The sequence below is a fragment of the Artemia franciscana genome, chromosome 5 (genome assembly GCF_032884065.1).
Source record: "Artemia franciscana chromosome 5, ASM3288406v1, whole genome shotgun sequence".
Taxonomy (NCBI): Eukaryota; Metazoa; Arthropoda; class Branchiopoda; order Anostraca; family Artemiidae; genus Artemia; species Artemia franciscana.
In genome coordinates this window covers 42629560-42648451 of record NC_088867.1, presented here as the reverse complement: position 1 = coordinate 42648451, position 18892 = coordinate 42629560, and positions in this window count along the sequence as shown.

The window sequence follows — 18892 nt, the reverse complement described above, 5'->3', positions numbered from 1 at the left end:
ACAACATTCTTCACTGTCCCATTGTCTGTGCATATAAATAGATTGTCAGGTTTACCTGTGCCCCCCGGTCGTCATATATATTCCCTGTTTCCCGGTCTTCATTTTTGTCCCGGTGTCCCGGTCTGTAGTGTCATCTTATAATGACGTCATATACTAAGCTTTATATACTTATATCTTGCGAATATACCACATTCTTCGCTGTCCCATTGTCTGTGCATATGAATAGATTGTCAGGTTTACCGACTCTTGAAAATGGAACATAAAATGCCCCCCGGCGTCTCCGTTGTAGTTGTGTCCCTGTGTCCCGGTCGTCATTTATATTCCCTGTGTCCCGGTCGTCATTTGCGTCCCGGTATCCCAGTCTTTAATTTCTCTTTGAGTGTCCCGGTCGTCATTTATATTCTCTGTGTCCCGGTGTCCCGGTCGTCATTGTGTCCCGGTGTCCCGGTCTGTAATTTCTCTTTGAGTGTCTCGGTCGTCATATATATTCCCTGTGTCCCGGTGTCCCGGTCTGTACAGTCATTTTATAATGACGTCATATACAAAGCTTTATATACATACATTTGCGAATATACAATATTCTTCGCTGTCCCATTGTCTGTGCATATAAATAGATTATCAGGTTTACCGACTCGTGAACATGCAACATATAATTGTCCATGGGAAAAACAATCCGTATTCAGATCTATATCTCATTATTCTAATGATTGCTCTTGAGCTTTGTTGATGGTGATTGCTAATCGAACATTCCCTGTGTCCCGGTCGTTATTTGCGTCCCGGTGTCCCAGTCTGTAATTTCTCTTTGAGTGTCCCGGTGGTCATTTATATTCCCTGTGTCCCGGTGTCCCAGTCTGTAATTTCGTCAGTCGGCAAACATGACGTGAGTCAACAAACAACTTCGCTGGCAATGATGGTTACCCACAATATAGAAGAAGATCTACTGAAGATGGTGGTAAGATAGCAATAATAAAGAAGCGTAACGGTACCACCATCGAAGTAGATAACCAGTGAGTTGTTCCATATTCCCCTTTATTATCAAAAACATTTAATGCACACATAAACGTTGAATATTGTAACTCCGTGAAGGCAATCAAATACATATGTAAATACGTCAAAAAAGGCCGTGACATGGCATTTTTTGGCTTCCAGTCCGAAATCAGTGATATCGATGAAATCGTAAAATATCAGGCTGGAAGATACATAAGCAGTAATGAAGCTGTTTGGCGAAGTCTTTCATTTCCGATAAATGAACGAAGTCCAGCTGTTGTTCACTTAGCGGTACATTTACAGAATGGTCAACGTGTTTATTTTTCAAAATCCAACGTGCAACAAAGAGCCCTGAATCAACCGGATACAACGTTAACTGCTTTCTCTTCGTTATGCCAAAATGATTCTTTTGCAAAAAAACTGCTGTATACTGATGTGCCTTCGTATTACACGTGGAATACTAAAAATAAATCATTTGAACGTCGAAGACAGGGTAAGCCAGTCGAAGGCCAACCTACCATCTTCAGAGATACCACGATAGGAAAATTCTACACCATTCATCCCAATACACATGAATGCTACTTTCTACGCCTGCTTTTGGTGAATGTACCCGGTCCGAAGTCCTTTGAGTATTTGAGAACTGTAAACGGTACTATGCATGACACTTACCGTAGTGCATGCCAAGCTATGAATTTATTGGAGAATGACCAACACTGGGATAACTGTATCAATGACGCGTGCGAAACGTCAACTCCAAGTCAAATTCGTGCAATATTTGGATTCATACTAACAACTTGCTCTCCTTCAGCTCCTACAGAGTTATGGGATAAATTTAAATCGAAAATGTCCGAAGATATACTCCATCGAAAACGGTTAGAGACGTCAGATATGACTTTTGATTTTACATCAGAAATTTATAACTACACTTTAGTTATTATTGAAGATTTGTGCTTATGTATGGCAAACAAACCTCTTCAGGATTTGGGAATGTCTTCACCTAATCGTACCGCTGTTGTTTCGACACGTGTAGAATTGGATCGTGAACAAAGTTAAAACACGAGTGATCTGTTGTCGTATGTACAAAATAATATTTCTAAGTTAACGTCTGAGCAAAAAGACATTTATGATACGATAATGCATTGTGTCGATAACAACGTTGGAGAAATCTTCTTTTTGGATTCACCAGGTGGTACTGGTAAAACGTTTGTGATAAAACTGATTCTGGCATCAATTCGATCAAAAGATGATATAGTGTTGGCAATTGCGTCGTCCGGAATAGCTGCAACGTTGCTGCCTGGTGGAAGAACTGCTCATTCCGCTTTGAAATTGCTTCTGAATTTGCATTCTACAGAAACTCCCACGTGCAATATTTTCAAACACCTGGGATGGGTAAAGTATTGCAGCAATGCAAACTTATTATTTGGGACGAGTGCACAATGGCACACAAAAAATCGCTCGAGGCACCCTTTGGTAGCACATTAATATTGCTTGTGGGAGATTTCAGGCAAACATTACCTATAATACCTAGATCAACCCTTGCAGACGAAATGAATGCTTGCCTGAAAAATTCTAATTTATGTGCACACGTAAAGACATTAAAATTAACTACAAATATGCGTGTCCGATTGCAAAACGATGACTCTGGTCAAACATTTTCAGATCAATTGCTGGCAATTGGAAACGGAAAGCTCCTAGTAGACTCAATTTCAGGACGTATACAACTACCCGCTGAATTCTGTAATTTAGTGACGTCCAAAAATGAATTGGTTGAAAAAGTATTTCCGAATATTCTAACCAATTATAAAAATCATAAACAGCTAACTGAACGAGCGATTCTGGCAGCCAAAAATATAGACGTCCATGAAATCAACAATATTGTTTTGACCAAGATTCCAGACCAGGCAGTCCTTTTCAAGTCAGTCGACACAGTTCTGGAACCAAATGAAGCGGTTAATTATCCATCTGAATTTTTAAATTTCCTGGATCTCCCAGGGTTTCCACCACACGTGCTAGAACTAAAAATAGGCGTACAAATAATATTGTTACGAAATATCAACCCACCAAAGCTTTGCAATGGCACGCGACTTGCCCTTAAAAAACAACAATGGAAAACATAATAGAGGCAACAATCTTGACAGGGCCTTTTGAAGGTGAGGCTGTTCTTATTCCTCGCATTCCCATGATTCCAACAGATATGCCTTTTCAATTTAAAAGATTGCAATTCCCAATTCGATTAGCATTTGCAATCACAATCAAAAAAGCTCAAGGTCAATCATTAGAAAAATGCGGTATAGATCATAATACAGATTGTTTTTCCCATGAACAATTGTACGTTGCATGTTCGAGGGTCGGTAAACCTGACAATCTATTTATATGCACCGACAATGGGACATCGAAGAACGTTATATATTCGCAAATTTTACGTAGTTAATTTGTATCTATATATATGTAAAAATAAGTTGTTTGTGTGTCTGTCGACTGACGTCATGTTTGTGTGTAGGTTAAATTACAGACCGGGACACCGGGACACAGGGAATTTAAATAACGACCGGGACGCTCAAAGAGGATGTACAGAATGGGACACTGGTATCATACAGAATCATAGACATGACATTACGGCCTGTGTCTTCCGGCAAAAGTTGAAATCACTGATAAACTACACAGTAAAACTTGAAAAAGTGAATTCAACTTTTGCCAGAAGACGCGGGCCGTAATGTCATATCTGTGAACCGCCGATTGTCCTTGAAGTAAAAGCTGCTGTATTTCGTCCCAAGATTGATTACATGTAAATGTAATAAGTAAATCCGGTCGACCATAGAGACAAACATACGCAATAGCATCTTGAGCATATTCATGCATATGACGGGGACTGCCAGCATATGACGAAGGTAAAATCGTTATTTTTCCAACGTTAGTGGTATTACTGTCATTTACAACTGCATCTCGCAAATGAATGTATTGTTCAGAGCGGAGCTTGGTCTGATTCAGACGGATAAATAGCAAACGTTCTGATTCAATCTTTGCATATATATCAACGATGTATTGGTGAAACAATTGACGACATTTTAAAATACGATTATCTTCATTGTGACAAATCATTAGTTTATAGGAATAATAATTCATGGCGCTGCATTTCTCATTCGTTTGGTTATTAGTGGATGGAACTATCAATTTATTATTTAAGTGATAGCCGTCGACAACATCCCAAAAAACTGATAGGATATTGTAGGGCATTGTAGCATCGATGAGTCTCAGCAATTCTTACCAACTGAGCGTTTCGCTTATGAAGAATAACATCTCTAGGTAAAAACTGATCACCGACCATAACGATTGCCACTTCGTCGATAGTTGGAGCATTGTATCTACGCATATGTTCACCAGTAGGTTTGCTGTTTGTGTAGGTTAGCTGTTCAAAACAGCAACTGCGGTTGCTGTTTTGAACAGATGTACTAAATCATTATTTTCGTGGAAAAGATGTTGCAATTGGGAAACGATAGTCCTTTCAACGTCGGGAGAAATTTCGCAACGTGCATTCAATTCAGAATTGCTATCACTGATGAAGTACAGTTGTAAAATTTTATGATTCTCCACCTGAGAATGGTAGAAGGGACCCTGCTCTATGATAAATTTGCCCTTTTACTTTGAAAGTAGGCATAAATTGATCTTGATTTTCGATTTGGGCACCAAACAACGTCATTTGGAAACATGAGTTATATTCTCTGATGTTTAATAAAAAACGCTTAGATTCTGACGTAGTTCCAGTAAGCAAAGTCTTCAATGGCTCTGGTGGTGCAGCCAGTTGAGGAAGTTTAACTTTTCCTGAGGCGCAACACACTCCCATTGTTTCACCATTAAATTTCAAGGCCTTACAATAGGGACAAATTTTAGACATAGTCCCGATTTCAACACATCTACTCAAGGTATAATCATTGTCTGGGCTGTACCTGAATGCCAGGCGATTATTTTCACGTTGCTCTTGTGATTCCTCGGCACGCTTTCTTTTGGCATTTTTTCTTTGAGCCTCAAGCCTGTTTTCACGTTGTTCTTGTGATTCTTCGGCACGCTTTCTTTTGGCATTATCTCTTTGAGCCGCAAGCCTTTTTTCACGCTGCTCTGGTAGTTCCTCGACATGATCAAGTCTGGTTTCGCGTTGCTCTGGTAGTTCCTCGACAAGGCTTCTTTGACGTAAATTGCACATTCCTTATCTGGCTCTTTCTCTTTGAACCGCTAGCCTCGTTTTGCTTTTTGGTAACATTATATCTTTTGACATTGATTGACACTTGGAAAAATTTTCTTTGAGTGCCTAGCATGCTAAAGCTCAACAATTTCTAATAAACCTCAAACTTTTGGGTATCTGTTTTAAGGTTTTCGAATTATTTTAATCCATTGTCAAAATATGTTAAAATATTTGTGCAATTACCAGTTTTTTACATTTTAAACAATTTAATAAAATTGAAAAAGCCTGAATTTTTCGAATACTTATTATTCAAAAGTTTTACATTTTTTATTTTGTTTCTTTTTTATTTTCATTTTTTTTGGTTTTTTATTTTTTCTTTCTTTTTCTTTAGTTTTTGTCTTATTTTTGTATTTTTTATTTATTTTTTTTATTTTTTTGTTTTTTAGTTTCGTTCTTTTTTAGTTATTTTCTTTTTAGTTATTTTCTTTTTTTGGTTTTTTGATTTTTTAGTCTTAGTTTTTCTTATTTTATTTTTTTTTTCTTTTTTTGGATTTTTGATGTTTTTTCAGTTTTTTTGTTATTTTAGTTTTTCTTTTTTATGTTTTTAGTTTCTTCTTTTTTTAATTTGTGTTCTTTTTTAGTTTTTTCTTCTTTTTTTAGTTTTTTTTTAGTTTTTTTAGTTTTTATCTTTTTTCTTTTTAGTTTTTTTAGTTTTTTACCTTTTAAAGTTTTTTTTTATTCTTTTTTAGTTTTCTCTTTCTTCTTTATTTTTTAGTTTTTTCTCCTTTCTTGATTTTTCTTTTTTTTTAGTTTTTTATCTTTTTAAGTTTTTAGTTTTTTCCTTTTGTTTTCCTTTTTTAGTTTCTTATTTTTTTAATTTTCTTTTTTTAGTTTTTTTCTTTTTGTTTTTTTTTCTTTTTTAGTTTTTTAATTTATTTTTTGTTTTTATTTTTTATTTCTTTTTCTTTAGTTTTTTGTCTTTTTATTTTTTTATTCTTTTTTATCTTTTTTAGTTTTTTCTTTTTAGTTTTTTTCTTTTTTTATTCTTTTGATTTTTTAGTCTTAGTTTTTCTTTTTTAGCTTATTTTCTTTTTTTCTTTTTTTATTTTTTTAGATTTTTGATGTTTTTTTTTCTGTTTTTCTGTTATTTTAGTTTTTCTTTTTTCTTTTTTTTAGTTTCTTCTTCTTATTAGTTTGTATTATTTTGTAGTTTTTTCTTTTTTTTATTTTCTTTAGTTTTTTAGTTTTTATCCTTTTTTCTCTTTAGTTTTTTGAGTTTTTTACCTTTTAAAGTTTTTTTCCTCTATTTTAGTTTTCTGTTTCTTCTTAATTTTTTAGTTTTTTTCCTTTCTTGGTTTTTCTTTTTTTAATTTTTTCTTTTTTAGTTTTTTCCTTTTGTTTTGTTTTTTTTTTAATTTCTTATTTTTTTTATTTTTTTTTAGTTTTTTCTTTTTCTGTTTTTTTTTTCTTTTTTCTACTTTTCTTTTTTAGTTATTTTTCTTTTTTAGTCTTTCTTCTTTTTACTTTTTTATTTTTTAGCTTTTTCAGTTTGTTTTTTATTTTTTGTTTGTTTTTTTCTTTTTAGGTTTTTTCTTTATTTAGTTTTTTCCTTTTTTAATTTTTTTGTTTTTTTTTCTTTTTGTTTTTTAGCCTTTTTATTTTTATATATTTATCTTTTCTCTTCTTTTTTAATTTTTTCTTCTTTAGTTTTTTTTAGTTTTTTAGCTTTTTTCTTTTTTTTTTCTTTTTAGTTTTTTACGTTTTTTTATTTTTTTAAGGCTTTTTCTTTTTAGGTTTTTTTTTAGTTTTGTCTTTTTATTTTTTTTTTTATTTTTTTTTTTTTTCTTTTTTATTAGTTTTTTTCTTTTTAGTTTTTTTAGTTTTTTACGTTTTTTTCTTTTTTCAGTTTTCTTTTTCTTCTTTATTTTTCACACGTCATATACAAACCCTCAAACAAAAATACATACAACTTATTTTGATATATATAGATAGTGTAAAACAGTTGTTGACCTATTGAAAAGGAAACTAAAATTGAAACAATTAAAAAACAAAGATGAGTACATAAAAAAATTTCATAAAGTAGATCCTTGTGGTCTTGAACAAATGGAAAATGTCCATATCAAAAAGAAAATGGCTGAAAAATATGAAAATTTAGTTTTATACCAACTTGAAATAGTAGGGCCAACCAATAATTCAGATTTTATAATAGGTCGGCAAGTGAAATACCGAAGCCAGGATTCGAACCTGAAGCCTCATTAGTCAAGGACATACCATATCCCTCACCAGACAAGGCGCTCTACCATTTGAGCTACTTCGGCACATATCTATTCGTTTTTGAATCGGTATATGATAAAATAAATTAACATAAGAAAAATCATCTATTCCATAGTTCATTTCATGTTTTGTATTTTTAGATGTTGTAAAGGTGCTCTTCGTTATCAAATTAAGATCTGAAAAAAGGTATAGGATGGGGAAGTCTTTGTAATTCTGGGAATAATCATTTTTTTATTAGTTATTAGAGGTCATATTGTAAAGGTGCTCTTCGTTATCAAATTAAGATCTGAAAAAAGGTATGGGATGAAAAGTCTTTGTAATTCTGAGAATAATCATTTTTTTAGTAGTTATTAGAGGTCATATCAAAGGAGGTGGCACGCTGGGTTAGGAATCCTAAGTCAGAGGAGTACTGGTTCATATCCTGGCGTGAATAAAAAAAAATATCAGAAGATGATAGACTAGAAAAGGTCACGAATATCGTAGAACAAGGTGCTGATATCACAGTGTTGGCAATAAAAACAATCATAGCCGGGTATATATATTGCTGTTCAATTTGACTACTTAAAAATTCTTAAAATATTTCATCTAACAAACTTGTGTTCGGCTGGATATAAAAAATACTGATGGCAAACAGTTCTTGATCTATTGAAAAGGAAATTAAAACTGAAACAATTAAAAAACAAAGATGAGTACATAGAAATTTTTCATAAAGTAGATCCGTGTGGTTTTAAACAAATGGAAAATGTCAATATCAGAAAGAAAATGGCTGAAAAAGATGAAAGTTTAGTTTTATGACAACTTGAAAAAGCAGGAACAACCAAATTGGACTGAAGCCAGGATTCGAACCTGCAGCCGCATTCGTCATAGACAGACCGTCGGCCTGACCATGACGAGGCGCTCTACCATTTGAGCTACTTTGGTTAGTATACATTTGTTTTTGATTCGGTATATGATGAAACAAATTAACATAAGAAAAATCGTCCAGCCCAGACTTCATTTAATTTTTTCTGTTTTTAGAGGCTGTAAAAGTGTTCTTCGTTTTCAAATTTAGATCTGAAAAAAGGTATAGGACGGGAAGTCTTTGAAATTCTGGGAAAAATCGATTCTTCAGAAGTTATTAGAGGTCATATTAAAGATGTTGGCACGCTGGGTTAGGAATCCTAGGTCAGAGGAGTACTGGTTCATATCCTGGCGTGACAAATTATATTGTTTCAAAGAATATTCAGTAAGTCGAATGTAAGCTCAATCACAAGTAGTGCAGCTCTACATGGGTGCCCCCTTACCACAATGGCACTTCCTGGCTGAAATTAAGCGAAAAATCAAAGCTGAATCTTTAAAACGTAACAAAATGTGTTTAATAACCATTTTTATACAATTTTAATTTTCATTTGATAACTTTCCCTTGCTGAACAAACTATAGTAGCAGATTTGCTAATTCTTATATGTAAGAGTTTTAGAATAAGAGTGAGATGAGTAAACAGTTGTAGCTCTAATTAAACCAATGGTTTTGTACTGCAATTTTAAATCAATAATATAAAAAGAATTATAAGGATTTACATTAAATTTAAAATCAAAGAAATAAATTTGTGCAGTATTTCTACGACGAACAATTTTTCTAATATTAATTTATTTCATCTTATACCGATTCAGTAACGAATACATTCAAGGCGAAGTAGCTCAAGTGGTACAAAGTTTTGTCATGGTCAGGCCCATTGTCCGGCTATGACGAATGATGCTCCGTGTTCGAATCCTAGTTTCGGAATTAATTTTGTTAAAATTACTAATTCTTTTGCCTTGTGTCAAAAACTTTCTGAAACTAAAAGACAAAAAAAAAAAAATTTCAAGTAATTTAACCTGTAGTCAACCTGCGTGTGTTCCCCAGCGAGAACCTCCAACAGGTGCGACTCTAGTTTGGCATTTGTGAAGGGACACACATGCACTGAAAGGTGTAGCATAAATGGCAGACAGTAACAACGGCAATCCAAGGGATAAAATTAACCCTTGACTGGGCTGCCCACTTAATTCAACAATCTTTCTTGGCTTTTTTCTACAATTGGCCATGACTTCCACTTTTCCCACAACTATTCCCTCTTTTTTAAATTCAAATTGAACACATCTCATCGTTAAAAAATGGCCTGAAACCCCTACAAATAGTACCGCCAAACTTCATGCAATAGCATATCTATATATATAAAAATGTAGCGTCTGTCCGTTACACTATCTTTAGTGTGGAGGCTCCAGGTCCGAATCCTGGCTTTGACATTCATTTTGTTGTTATTACTGTTTTTCTTTTATATCTTGTATCAAAAATCTTCTGAAAGTAAAAGAAAAACAAATCTCAGTGTAAAAAAATAGCCTGAAATCCCTAAAGGTGGGCACCAGAAACCGAGCTATTTGAGGCCTTGACCCAAATATTTGATTTTCTACGGGATGGATTTTCGACGGGAAGAATTTCCTATTGGGATGGAAATTTCTGGGGTTTAACAAAATTAGGTTCAAAAATTGTATCTTTTGATACTTGGAATGGGTCTCCTTCAGTGGTGTCTGTTGGGGGAAGGGATATTTGTTCCCTAGATCAACTAAAAATACATTTGCTCTCCTCTCCTACTTTTTTTAAGTTACGCCCCTTCTCTCCTTGCAACTTGTAACTCTCCCCTGAAAAATAAAGGCAGTCTAAGAATCACTATCAATCTTTTGGTGTGTATCTGAATGTCTGAACGTAGATGTAGATGGTGCAAGATTAGTCTTATTCCTGTTTACATATTTAAAAAAATATTTTAGGCGATATGGTGCTTCAGATACTCAGTTGCAAGAGGATCCAGGTAAATGGCAAGCGCATACATTAGCGAGAAACAAGGTCACATGGCTTCTTAGGACTAATCGTGAAGAGCTTGAGTCTTGCAACTTGTGACATTTTTCAGGGGAGGGGATATTTTCTGAGGATGGATTTTCTGCGGGAAGAATTTCCTATTGGGATGGAAATTTCTGGGGGTGAACTTTCGAGGAAAAATTTTAAATGGGAGGGATTTGCAAGAATTTTTATCCGAAATTCGTTTTATTTGTCTTACATAATCGTTGAAATAGTTTTGTCTGACTTTGTTTGACACTCCCGAAATAGTTTGTCTGACTTATAAAAAAGTAAAAAAAAGTGGATATAAACCAATTTGTAATGTTTTTTTTTTTTTTTTTTTTTGTAACTAGGATGTACAAAGTAAATCCTTGTGGTCTTGAACAAATAGAAAATGTCCATATAAGAAAGAAAATGGCAGAAAAATATAAAAGTTTAGTTTTATGCCAACTTGAAAGAGCAGGGCCAACCAAATTTTCAAATTCAAAATTGGTCAGGAAGTGAAAAGCTGAGAAAAGAACAATCAAATATTTGATGACATTATCTTCTGTTACACATATATCGAGGAATACTTATTCCAAAGACAGGATTCGAACCTGGAGAATCATTCGTCACAGATAGACCGTTGGCCTAACCATGACAAGCCACTCTACCAGTTGAGCTACTTCGCCTTGTATATTTTGTTTTTGAATTGGTATATGATGAAATAAATTAACATAAGAAAAATCACTCAGCCTAGAGTTTATTTCATGTTTTCTGTTTTTAGAGGTTTTAAAAGTGCTCTTCGTTTTCAAATTAAATCTGAAAAAAGGTACAGGATGGGAAGTCTTTGAAATTCTGGGAGAAATCAATTCTTCAGAAGTTCTTAGAGGTCACATCAAAGGAGTTGACACGCTGGGTTAGGAATCCTAGGTCAGAGGAGTACTGGTTCATATCCTGGCGTGACAAATTATATTGTTTCAAAGAGGATTGAGTAGGTCAAGTGTAAACTCAGTCACAATTAATCCAGCTCTAGTTGGGCGCCCCCTTATTAGCTTTGCACTTTCTGGCTGTCTTGAAATTCAACTAAAAATTAAACCTGAATCTTTAAAACGTAACAAAATGTGTTTAGTAAGATTTTTTGTACATTTTAAATTTCCATTAGATAGCTCTCCCTTGCCGACCAAATTGTAGGTGCAGCCTTGTTTATCCTTGTATGTAATATTTTAGAATAGTAATGAAATGGGTTAACAGTAGTAGCTCAAATTAAACCAATGGTGTTGTACAGCTATTTTAAATAAATAAAATAAAAAGAACTATAAGGGAGAGTTATCAATTGAAAACAAAATTGTATAAAAATGCTTATAAAACACATTTTGTTTCATTGTAAAGATTCAGGCTTAATGTAACAAAAACGTTCGTAAAACAAAATAAAAAATCTAGTTACTTTTGAAGTAACCAAAACATGAGGGCAACTGGGTCTCCTCTCCCATCCCTTTTTTTCAAAATCGTCCGATCAAATCTATGAGAAAGCCATTTAGCAACAAAAAAAAAATTAATATATAAATTTCGTTTTAATTATTCATGTGCGGTGAGCCAAAGTCAAAACATGTATTAATTCAAAAACGTTCAGAAATTAAATAAAAAACAAGTTTTTTTAACTGCAAGTAAAGAGCGACATTTAAACTTGAAAAAAACAGAAATTGTGCCGTACTAGCTGACCTCTGCCACACGTTGCTGTGGCGCTGCGTGCCCCAAAAACACGTGGAGTGTCACCTAATCCCCCTACCCCCCTGTATTACCTGTTACCTATAAATCTTTATTCCAGTTCATGCTAAATAGAGCGCCTCGAGTGTAGAGTGGAGCGCAAGTTTTTCTATTCTTAGGAGGGGGCGGGGTCGTCAAAATAGAACATGAATAAGTTAATTCTACGAGGATTATAAGAAAAGGTAAGGTAAATTGTATTAAAAACAAAAAAAAAACCATGCATATAACAAACTTAGAAATAATGCAAACTCTTCCCAATTCCAAAGTCATAGAAAATGGATCAACGGATCCCGTAAGTGAAGCCCTTCATTAAATAAATAAACTGAGATTACCTTTTAATAAAAGAATTTTCCAGATACCATTGCTATTCTACAGACTAATTCTGGAGACATACTTTTTAAGACAACCAGAAGTTATAACTCATTTCCCCCAATTTTACCTTCCCTTGTCGTAGAAAGTCCCTGGCACCAGCTATAGCAATGCACCAAATCACTCTCCTCATCTTTGCGAAGCGAGCAAGTATACTCATCTTTTCTACAACTTTTTTTTTTGCAAACCTTATAAATCTTGCTCTAATTGGAAGGTAATTAGTCGTGAGCTATATCCAATAAGTGAGATATCTAGCTGGTAAATCCAGCTTAAGGTAGAACCCCTGCCCATAACCTACATTAACATTTTACAAAACGTTAACTTTTCCGAATTTTTCTTTACCTCCTCACTCCAATTGGTTTGACAATCTCCACTCCCTTTTTCGAAAATCAGGCAAGTTTCCTCAGGCTCGAAGCATTTCAAGGGCAACACTAGACTTAGTGAACCTTATATATTTGGAGTCACCATAATAACCAGATTTTTTTTTCTTATGTCTATATGGTATCAAAATTCCGGTTTTATGAGTTTTGGTCGCTACTGAGCCGTGTCACTCCTTACCTGTAGTTCGAGTATTGATTTTTTCCAGAATCTCAAAGACTCCCTAGATTATACTGATTATAATTTCATCATTTAAAGATTCAAAAACGAATAAATTTAAGCCAAAGTAGCTCAAACGGTACGGAGTTTTATCATGGTTAGGCCCATTGTCCGTCTATGACGAATGATGCTCCATGTTCTTAACCTGGTTTCAGAATCTTCCAAGCCAGGATTCGAACCTGGAGCCTCATTCGTCATAGACAGACCGTGGGCCAGACCATGACAAGGCGCTCTACAATTTGAGCAACTTTGGCTAGAGTAGTTCACTTATTTTATTGATTTAAAATAGCAGTACAACACCAATGGTTTAATTCGAGCTACCACTGTTTACTCATCTCATTTTTAATCTAAACTCTTACATATAAGGATTAGCAAGGCTATACCTACAATTTATTGAACAAGGGAGGGTTATCAAATGAAAATTAAAACTGTATACAAATGTTATTAAATACATTTTGATACGTTATAACGATTCAGATTTAAATTTTGGTTGAATTTCAAAACAGCCAGGAAGCGCCAAGGTGGCAAGGGGGCATCAATTTAGAGCTGGGTTGACTCTGACTGAGCATTCAACTTACTCAATCCTCTTTTAAACAAGATAACTTGTCACGCCAGGATATGAGCCAGTACTCACTCCTCTGACCATGGATTCCTAACCCATTGTGTCATCTCCTTTGATATGACTGAATAACTACTAAATAATTGATTTTTCCTAGAATTTCAAAGACTTCCCATCCTATACCGTTTTTCAGATCTAAATTTGAAAACGAAGAGCACTTATTTTAATTTATTTTATCATATACCAATTCAAAAACTAAAAGATATAAGCCGAAGTAGCTCAAGTGGTAGAGCGCCTTGTCATGGTCAGGTCCACAGTCTATCTATGACGAATGAAGCTTCAGATTCGAATCCTGGTATCGGTATAAAAATAAAATGCACTTGAAACTTTTTAGATGTCTTGGAAATAATCTTGCCTCTTTGTTGAATGACCGCAAACGCGTCAAACATTTGCACAGTTATGTTTGTTTCTCTTATCCTCTACAATAAATTTATCCATATAAAATAAAATTTTGGATAAAATTTATCCCTAGAAAATATCCCCTCCCCTGAAAAATTTCGGTCCACTTTCCTCTAACAAATACTATATGTAAACAATGTTTACATATAGAAACAGAATATACGTAACAGAAGACAATATCATTCAAATATTTGATTGTTCGTTTCTCGGCTTTTCACCTGGCGACCAATTTTGAAATCTGAAAATTTGGTTGGTCCTGCTTTTTCAAGTTAGCATAAAGCTTAACTTTCATATTTTCAGCCATTTTCTTTCCGATATGGGTATTTTCTATTTGTTCAAGACCACAATGATCTACTTTGTATCAAAAATTTTCTGAAGGTAAAAGACAAATACATATCATTCTTAAGAAATGGCTGTGATCCCTTAAAAATAGTACCACCGAACGTCATTTAATACTTTATAACTATAAACGACCTAAAAAGTAAAACTTGTGTTATAATTAAAATGATGTCATAAGGAAATAATTTATCTTGATTGTGGCTTTTATTTAGTCTTGTAAAGTAGTTTCTGATTGTTCCAAACTCTGATAGAAATTTTTTTTTCTTAGATTTAATATACATCCTTATAGTGCTTGTTATTTTATTGCTTTAAAATAGTAGTAAAACATCATTGGTTTAATTAAAGCGCCACCCCATCACCTAGTTGGTGGGGCCCTTCACGCCCATCCCCAAGCCCCCCCGCGCGCGTAAGTCGTTACGTACCATATTGGTTACGCGCCATTGTAGTTGTGTCCCTGTGTCCCACCTGTGAATATAGATAGATATATATATGTTTTTTTAACTACGTAAAACTTCCGAATTTACAACATTCTTCGCTGTCCCATTGTTTGTGCATATAAATAGATTGTCAAGTTTACCTACTCTTGAACATGCAACATATAATTGTCCATGGGAAAAACAATCCGTATTCAGATCTATACCTAATTATTCTAATGATTGCCCTTTGAGCTTTGTTGATGGTGATCGCTAATCAAACATTCCCTGTGTCCCCGTCGTCATTTATATATCCCCCTGTGCCCCCCGGCTTCCCCGTTGTAGTTGTGTCCCTGTGTCCCGGTCGTCATTTATATTCCCTGTGTCCCGGTCGTCATTTGTGTCCCGGTGTCCCGGTCTGTAATTTCTCTTTGAGTGTCCCGGTCGTCATTTATATTCATTGTGTCCATTTATATTCCCTGTGTCCCGATCGTCATTTGTGTCCCGCTGTCCCGGTCTGTAATTTCTCTTTGAGTGCCCGGTCGTCATTTATATTCCCTGTTTCCCGGTCGTCATTTGTGTCCCGGTGTCCCGGTTTGTAGTGTCATCTTATAATGACGTCATATACAAAGCCTTATATACATATATCTTGCGAATATACAACATTCTTCGCTGTCCCATTGTATGTGCATACAAATAGATTATCAGGTTTACCGACTCTTGAACATGCAACATATAATTGTCCATGGGAAAAACAATCCGTATTCAGATCTATATCTAATCGAACATTCCCTGTATCCCGATCGTCATTTATATATCCCCCTGCGCGCCATTCCAACAGCTAGTTGGTGGTATCCCCCGAGCGCATAAGTCGTTACGTGCCATATTAGTTACGCGCCATTGTAGTAGTGTCCCTGTGTCCCACCTGTGGATATAGATAGATAGATGTTTTTAACTACGTAAAACTTGCGAAACAACATTCTTTGCTGTCTCATTGTCTGTGCATATAAATAGATTGTCAGGTTTACCTGTGCCCCCCGGTCGTCATTTATATTCCCTGTTTCCCGGTCTTCATTTGTGTCCCGGTGTCCCGGTCTGTAGTGTCATCTTATAATGACGTCATATACAAAGCTTTATATATTTATATCTTGTGAATATACCACATTCTTCACTGTCCCATTGTCTGTGCATATAAATAGATTGTCAGGTTTACCGACTCTTGAACATGGAACATAAAATGCCCCCTGGCGTCCCCGTTGTAGTTGTGTCCCTGTGTCCCGGTCGTCATTTATATTCCCTGTGTCCCGGTCGTCATTTGTGTCCCGGTATCCCATTCTTTAATTTTTCCTTGAGTGTCCCGGTCGTCATTTATATTCCCTGTGTCCCGGTGTCCCGGTCGTCATTTGTGTCCCGGTGTCCCGGTCTGTAATTTCTCTTTGAGTGTCCCGGTCGTCATTTATATTCCCTGTGTCCCGGTGTCCCGGTCTGTACTGTCATCTTATAATGACGTCATATACAAAGCCTTATATACATATATCTTGCAAATATACAACATTCTTCGCTGTCCCATTGTCTGTGCATATAAATAGATTATCAGGTTTACCGACTCTTGAACATGCAACATATAATTGTCCATGGGAAAAACAATCCGTATTCAGATCTATATCTCATTATTCTAATGATTGCTCTTGAGCTTTGTTGATGGTGATTGCTAATCGAACATTCCCTGTGTCCCGGTCGTTATTTGTGTCCCGGTGTACCAGTCTGTAATTTCTCTTTGAGTGTCCCAGTTGTCATTTATATTCCCTGTGTCCCGGTGTCCCGGTCTGTAATTTCGTCAGTCGACAAACATGACGTGAGTCGACAAACAACTTCATGACGGCATAATACTCAATCCTTATAATGACGTCAGTCGACACACAACTATGACGTCAGTCAACACACAAACAAACAACTTATTTTTGTATATATAGATATAGATAAGTCACCCTTTGGCACAAGTAAACATCCACTATTAAGGAAGAACCAAAGAAATCTTGAAGAAAATGTCCATGACGAAAGAGGCTCCAGGTTCGATTATGGCTTTGGAATTCATTTTGTTGTTATTACTATTTTTATTTTATATCTTGTATCAAAAATTTTCTGATAGTAAAAGAAAAACACATCTCGTTGTAAAAAAAAGGTCTGAAATCCCTAAAAATCGGTACCACAAACCGAGCTATTTGAGGTCTTATCTGCAAAATAAAAAAAATTTTGGTACCAGAAACCGAGCTATTTGAGGCCTTCTCTGCAAAATAGAAGAAATCAGAAGATGATAGACTAAAAAAGATCAAGAATATCGTAGAAAAAGGTGCTGATATCACAGAGTTGGCAATAAAAACAAAAATAGCCCGGTACATATTGCTGTTCATTTTGGCTACTTAAAAATTCTAAAATATTTCGTCCAACAAACTTGTGTTAGGCTGGATATCAAAGATACTGAAGGCAAAAAAGATGTTGACCTATTGAAAAGGAAATTAAAACTGAAACAATTAAAAAACAAAGATGAGTACATAGAAATTTTTCATAAAGTAGATCCTTGTGGTCATGAACAAATGGAAAATGTCCATATCAGAAAGAAAATTGCTGATAAATATGAAAGTTTAGCTTTTGTATTTCCTTCAATCCCCTTGTATATTCATCGATCAGTCTTTGTCTCTTATCCATTCTATGCTCGTGTCCAGATTTTTTATTTTTATCCAATTTGAACTAATTGAACTAAGGCTACTTAGAATATGTCATTATGAATAGACAAATAGCTATAACCGTGTTACCACGTTTATGAAAAGTGTTGAAGATGCCAGTTTTATCTTCAATAGGTGTTTCCATTTTCGTGAAATAGGGGAAAGTTCCATGTTCGTAGAAAAATCTTTGCAGCAATCAAAGATTTTTATGCCAATTTTGCAGATATATGCTGAACCGGCTGAAGATAAATAATTTTTGTTCGTTTTAACTTTCAACTTTGCTCTTTACGTTTGAAGGAAAGCTTTACTTTTTGTTGCTAATTGGGTAAATCACCTATGAATAATTGATCAAATTGACAAGTATACTTAAAAAAAGAGTAAAAAAAAGAAAAAAAGAGGGGAATGCAAATTTAGGCACTAGAAAAATCTTCGGGGGGGGGGCTAAGGCCCCCCTGGATCCACCCCTGCCATCCTTGCTGCGAATTTCTCGTCCCATAAAATTTGTTGCTTAGGATTTCACCTGAATAATATTCATTAGCATAGTTTTATAAGAAGAAAGACTTATTGTTATTTCATTTCTGATCCTTTTTTAAGGGGTTGGGGGAATCCCACATGTGCGGAATATATTTCCCAGAGTTCCCCCCTCCTAATGGAAAGTTTCTCCTACAAAAATTTCTCCTGGTGATATTTCCCCATGGAGAATTTCTCAAGTGGGAAGTCCCCCCATGTAAAAATCCCCCAGAGAATTCGGACTCCACTGGAAATTTCCTCAGGACAATTCCTCTAGAGCATCTCCAAAGGTAAAATAGGGTCTCCAACGACAAAGTAAAACAAATAGAAAAATTTTTGGATAAAAATTCTGGCAAATTCCTCCCGTTTAAAATTTTTCCTCGAAAGTTCAACCCCAGAAATTTTCATCCCAATAGGAAATTCTTCCCGTAAAAAATTTATCCCTAGAAAATATCCCCTCCCCAGAAAAATTTCGGTACGCTTTCCTATAACAAATACTATATGTAAACAATGTTTACATATAGTAACAGAATATATGTAACAGAAGACAATATCATCAAATTTTTGATTGTTTGTTTCTCCGCTTTTCACTTCCCGACCAATTTTGAAATCTGAAAATTTGGTTGGTCCTGCTCTTTCAAGCTGGATAAAACTAAACTTTCATATTTTTCAGCCATTTTCTTTCTAATATGGACATTTTCCATTTGCTCAAGACTCCAAGGATCTACTTTGTATTAAAAATTTTCTGAAGGTAAAAGACAAATACATATCATTCTTAAAAAATGGCTGTAATCCATTAAAAATAGTACTACCGAACGTCGTTCAATACTTTATAACTATAAACAACCTAAAAAGTAAAACTTGTGTTATGATTAAAATGATGTCATAATG